This window comes from Trichosurus vulpecula, chromosome 1 (genome assembly GCF_011100635.1).
Source record: "Trichosurus vulpecula isolate mTriVul1 chromosome 1, mTriVul1.pri, whole genome shotgun sequence".
NCBI classification, from domain to species: domain Eukaryota; kingdom Metazoa; phylum Chordata; class Mammalia; order Diprotodontia; family Phalangeridae; genus Trichosurus; species Trichosurus vulpecula.
Window position 1 is genome coordinate 345,002,470 of NC_050573.1, and position 6,830 is coordinate 345,009,299.

Sequence of the window (6,830 nt, forward strand, 5' to 3'; positions counted from 1 at the left end):
TCTCTCCCCTCTTCCCTCCCCACCCACCCTCCCTCCCTCAGAAGGAAAACAATTCAACATAGGGCACATGTGTATCATTATGTAAAACCCTTCCACAATACTCATGTTGTGAAAGACTAGCTATATTTTGCTCCTTCCTATCCTATCCCCTTTATTCAATTTTCTCCCTTGACCCGGTCCCTTTTCGAAAGTGTTTGCTTTTGATTACCTCCTCCCCCTATCTGCCCTCCCTTCTATCTTCCCCCATTTTTTATCTCCTTCCTCCTTCTTTCCTGGGGGGTAAGACACCCGATTGAGTGTGTATGTTATTCCCTCCTCAGGTTAAATCCGATGAGAGCAAGATTCACTCATTCCCCCTCACCTGCCCCCTCTTCCCTTCCTACAGAAATGCTTTTTCTTGACACTTTTATGATAGATAATTCACCCTATTCTATATCTCCCTTTCTCCCTCTCTCAATATATTCCTCTCTCATCCCTTGATTTGATTTTATTTCTTTTAGATATCTTCCCTTCATATTCAACTCACCCTCTGCCCTCTGTCAATATATATATATATATATGTATATATATATATATATACATATATGTACATATACATGTATATTCCCTTCAGCTACCCTAATACTAAGGTCTCATGAATTATACACACCATCTTTCCATGTAGGAATGTAAACAAAACAGTTCAACTTTAGTAAGTCCCTTGCAATTTCTTTTTCTTGTTCTTTTTCTTGATTACCTTTTCATGCTTCTCTTGATTCTTGTGTTTGAAAGTCAAATTTTCTATTCAGCTCTGGTCTTTTCACTGAGAAAGCTTGAAAGTCCTCTATTTTATTAAAAATCCATATTTTGCCTTGGAACATGATACTCAGTTTTGCTGTGTAGGTGATTCTTGGTTTTAATCTTAGCTCCATTGACCTCCGGAATATCGTATTCCAAGCCCTTCTATCTCTTAATGTAGAAACTGCTAGATCTTGGGTTATTTTAATTGTATTTCCACAATACTCAAATTGTTTCTTTTTGGCTGCTTGTAGTATTTTCTCCTTGATCTGGGAGCTCTGGAATTTGGCAACAATATTCCTAGGAATATTCTTTTTGGGATCTTTTTCAGAAGGCGATCGGTGGATTCTTTCAATTTCTATTTTGCCCTGTGGCTCTAGAATATCAGGGCAGTTCTCCTTGATAATTTCTTGAAAGATGATATCTAGGCTCTTTTTTTGATCATGGCTTTAAGGTAGTCCAATAATTTTTAAATGATCTCTCCTGGATCTATTTTCCAGGTCAGTGGTTTTTCCAATGAGATATTTCACACTGTCTTCCCTTTTTTCATTCTTTTGGTTCTCTTTTATAATATCTTGATTTCTCATAAAGTCACTAACTTCTACTTCCTCCAATCTAATTTTTAAGGTGGCATTTTCTTAAGTGGTCTTTTGGACCTCCTTTTCCATTTGGTTAATTCTGCCTTTCAAGGCATTCTTCTCCTCATTGGCTTTTTGGAGCTCTTTTGCCATTTGAGTTAGTCTACTTTTAAGGGTGTTATTTTCTTCAATATTTTTGGGGTCTCCTTTAGCAAGTCATTGACTTGTTTTTCATGGTTTTCTTGCATCACTATAATTTCTCTTCCCAATTTTTCCTCTACTTCTCTAACTTGCTTTTCCAAATCCTTTTTGAGCTCTTCCATGGCCTGAGACCAGTTCATGTTTTTCTTGGAGGCTTTTGATGTAGGTGCTTTGACTTTGTTGACTTCTTCTGGCTGTATGTTTTGGTCTTCTTTGTCAACAAAGAAAGATTCCAAAGTCTGAGTCTGCATCTGAGTCCATTTTCGCTGCCCGGCCATGTTCCCAGCCAACTTACGTGACCCTTGAGTTTTTCCCGGGGTATGACTGCTTGTAGAATATAGAGTACTTTGTCCCAAGCTTGAGGGGCTGTGCTGTTGTTTTCAGAGCTATTTCTACACAGCAAGCTCTGTCACACCAGTGCTACTCCTCCCTCAAGAACTGCCAACCTGGACCAGACTCAGATCTAAGCGTGTTCTGTACTCCTGCTCAGATCTGCCACTTAATTCCTCCCACCAGGCAGTCCTGGGGTGGGAAGCAACTGCAGCTGCAGCTCTGTAAGCAGCCTCAGAGCTGCATCACCTCCCCTGCCTCCTGTGAGGTGGCCACACCTCAAACTCCTGTAACTCTGTCCCAGCAGCTTTTCCCACTAAACTTCTCTGTTGTCTTTAGTGTTTGTGGGTTGAAAAGTCTGGCAACTGCCACAGCTCACTGATTCAGGGTGCTAGGACCTGTTCTGCCCGGTTCCTGGTCTGGTTGGTCCAGGTGCAGCTCACACTGGGCTCTACTCTGCTCCACTCCCAGTTCTGTGTGATAGACCTTACCCTGTGACCATCCAGGCTGTCCTGGACTGGAGCCCTGCTTCCCTCTGCTATTTCATGGGTTCTGCAGTTCTAGAATTTGTTCAGAGCCGTTTTTTATAGGTGTTTGGAGGGACCTGGGGGGGGGAGCTCACACAAGTCCCCTACCAAAAATGGGAGTTTCTTAGTGGTCTTCTCATTTATCCCTTCATTTTACTGATGAGGTAATAGGTGCAGAGAAGTCAATTGACTTCTTTAATAGCAAATAGGCAGAGTATTTGGTACCATTGTAGATATGAGGTGTGAAAATGAAAAAAATGGTTTAATATTCTATGTTTAGGACTTTAAATGTAGGCTATCATAATTGTTGTAGAAAGAAAACCCATGGCTTACAATGTAGGGTCCACATCAGTAAAAGGATTTAATCAATCTATAACTAAAGTAGGGAGAAATTTCACTGGGTCCACCAAGAAGTGAAGCCTCTGTGGGGCAAGTGGACTTCAGAATATGAGTCATTTGACACAGGTATTTTTAGTACAAAGAAAACACATAGTATTACAATGTTCACAATCAGTCACCCACTGGCCTCAGGGCAGTTTGTTGTGTTACAGGGCAGAGAAAGGCAACTTTCTAATCTGCTAGGCCACCATTGGTCTCTAAAAGGGACAGTATAGACACTATTTTGTTTGCACTTGCTCAAGCATTGGAGCAAAGGAAGTCAAATCATAGGGGTTAGATGTGGATGTCAGTTAACATCGAAATGGAGGCTTATTCTACAAATAGTGTCATTCTTTAAGAGAAGGAAAATAGAGCCTCTCTATACAGCAACAGCAGGTACACTTTACCTACTAGTTTGTTTGATGATGGCTGTGAATAAGAATTGTACCCCCAGCATATTTTGTAATCCTTTTTTAAACTTGGTCACAAACTGGGGACCTCAATCCAAAAACAATTTGGCATGGAAATGCATGAAATTCTATGACTTCCATTAGGAATTCCTATGTTACACATAGTATCAGATAGCATGGTCTGGAAGAGTCATCTATGGCTCCAAAGATGGCGGCATAAAATTTTGGTAGTGGCTTTTTTTCACTTCTCTTATGAAATGTGTTTGTTCTGTATTCCATGTGTTCTTAGGACACGGCCTTGCTAGTTAACTTTAAAAAATGAACTCATGCTAAGCTTTCAATAGAAGTATTAAGCTCCTAAATAACACGAACACCTTTTAACAGCAGGTTCCTGAGAAATAATACCTTAACCCCAATTATAGGCACTTTAGGCACTCGGACAGAACAATGAGGAGACAGTTTGGGACAGATGGCCTTTGGGATCCCCCCAATCACATCCAGTAAGCACCCTCTGAGCTTCCTTATATGTGAGACTTGTCAATCAGGGGCACTAGTAGTGAATAACTTTGAGCCCTCTTTCTTAAATGTTAAGTCCTCACTTGCTTGCTTCTGGATACAACTGGATTTAGTAACTATTCAGTGTGTTTTGACCCAGAGAAGAGGGCTTTGGTTCTGGGCAGGCTGTTTTGTTTTGTTCTCAAAAATTACTTCAACTAGCAACTCCACCAGGCTTAAATGCTGAACAAGAAGTTATATACACCAATCCCCAAAGTGGGAAAATACCCCACGGAGGATCTTACCTGGCTCTGTTTTTAATGAAGAAACCATGTAAGGTGCTCTTTGACATTTGACAATGTAGAATAGTAGAAAAAGCACTGAACTGTGTATAAACCAGACAGCCTGGGATCTAGGTCTTACTCTGTTCTAAAAAGTTTGTAACCTTGGGCAAGTCTGAGCCCTTTTCCTCGTCTAAAATTTGAAGTTCAGAAAAAAAATATCTGTAAGGTTGCTTTCAGCTTTAACATGTGTCACTGGGGTATGGTAGTACATGCTTGTAATCTTGTTCCTGGGGAAGGCTCAAGCTGGTGGACCACTTTTTTTTTTTAAATTGAGATTTTTTATTTTTAGTTTACAACACTCAGTTCTGCATGATTTTGAGATCCAGATTTTCTTCCTCCCCCTTCCCTCTCCTCCCCAAGATGGCATGGAATCCAATATATCTTCTACATATAACTTTGCATTAAACTTACTTAAACAATAGTCAAGTTGTAAAGAAGAATTATGACCAATGGAATGAATCATGAGAAAGAAGAAACAAAGCCAAAAACAAAAGAGAAATAAAAAACAAAAGGAAAAAAAGGAGAGCAAATAGTTTGCCTCAATCTGAATTCAGACTCCATAGTTTTTTCTCTGGATGTAGATAGCTCTCTCCATAATGAGTCCTTTGGAGTTGTCTTTAAACCTTGTATTACTGAGAAGAGTCAAGTCTATCAAGGTTAGTCATCAGATATATCTGTGGTTGTGTATAATGTTCTCCTGGTTCTGCTCCACTCACTCAACACTATATCATGTAGGTTTTTCAAGATTATTATGAAGTCCATATCTTCCCCATTTCTTATAGCACAATAGTATTCCATTACATTCATATACCACAACTTGTTTAGCCATTCCCCAATCGATGGGCATCCTCTTGATTTCTAATTCTTTGCTACAACAAAAAGAGGTGCTACAAATACTTTTGTACATACGAGTCCCTTTCCGTGATCACTTTAGGATACAGCCCTAGAAGTGGTATTGCTGGTCAAAGTGTATGCACATCTTTATAGCCCTTTGGGCATAGCTCCAAATTGCTCTCCAGAATGGCTGGATCACTTCACAACTCCAAGCTGGTGGCTTTCTTGACCTCAGGAGTTTTGAACTACAGTAGGGCTCACACTAAGTGCCCCCACTAAGGCCAACAACAGTATGCTGAGCCCCTGGGAATGGGAGACAATGAGGCTGCCAAAGAAAGGGAAAATTGGCTTCAGTCAGGAAAATGAAATAGGTCAAAGTTTCTGTATTGATCAATATTTGGGTTAGCCCAGTGAGTCCAATGAGTCAGTCCAATGAGTTTCTTGCCTGAGTAAGAGATAAAACCAAACTTAAAAGAAAGTATGGCAGTCTGCTATTAATTCAAATGTTTTACCCCTTTGGAAACAAGCTAGAGCACTAGCTCCCACTGCATAGTTCCCCATTTAGCCAGGTGTTAGAGGCCAGCCTAATGCTATTATTCTCTTAGTTCAGGTTTCATTTTGAGGTGAAGTGAGGCACTTGTAAATCACTGAATACTTACACAAAGGGGGTTCACTTTACCCTAATACTACAAATATATGCAACAAGTATATATGGTGGCTCTTTCCCTCAGCTTTGGTAGACACTGCCTCCCTTATGGAAACACATCTGGTCAGCAGATGTGTTCAGATGTATGAGACTCTGAGAGTTCCCTAGATTGAGAGGCTCAGACTGCCTGTGGCCAGGCCTTTTTATGCTCTTAGGTGACCAGGAAACTCCAGGGAATCTGGGGCCAATAAGATCATGGGACTGCTTCATCTCTTTTTAGAGATAATTAAGGGAAGGAAGACGGATGGGCTTAACCCATGTTGTGAGGAAACATTGGCAAATATTAGTGCTGATCACAACCACTTTGGGGCAGCAAATTCCTCTATTTTCTAGCATGCCAAGCTTTGAGAGGTGATTTGATAAGATTTCCAATTAGACAGTGACATGACACTGTGAAAACAGGGGTCCTAAGTGAATTTATAAGTGTCTTCCATGATAGAGCTGGTGCTAGTTACTCTCAGAGCCAGGAAGATCTGGGTTCTTGTTCTCCCCTCCCATAGCCATAACCTCTCAATGCTCTGGGCCAGCAGTTCTCATAGTGTATTGAGGAGAATAAACCCTTGGCGGGGAGGGTCCAGGAGGCTGAAATTATTTTCATAATGATGCTAACATTTTAATTTCTAATACGGTAAGTGTCAATAGATATAATATAAATATATATAAAACATAACATATAACAATATAACATAAACAAAAACTTTTTAGGGGTGTCTTCAATGATTTTTAAGAGTATAAGGGGTCCTGAGACCAAAAGTTGCAGACAAGGTGTCCATCTGCTTTGGTAGGTAGAATTACTTTTCCTGGGAATTCTCTAAATGAATGAAATCCCTATCCCCTCTTTGTGTTCAGAGGTTTCATAGAAGTGAGCACTCCCTTCCATTGATTAATGCTGAAAATATGCATGTAAATTAGTCTCAGAGAATATAAGAACTCAAAGGGAGTTCATATTTCATTTTGCCTAACTTTCTCAGTTTATATTCAGTCAGTCACTCAATCATTTATTAGGTACCTACTGTGTGCCAGGCACTGTGATACGTTGTCGTTGTTGTTTGTCCTTCATTCTCAAAGAGGCCCATGACATCAGGAAGGTGATGATGTGACTTGCAAGTGAGTTGGATTTAAGTGAGTGAGGGCTGTGCAAAGTCACCAGCATCACCTTCTCCTTTGGAACCATCTGGGCCCAGGGGCAAGACAGAGATCAGAATGACTGGAGATGGCCCCAGACTGTGATAAGTGCTGGTAATATGAAG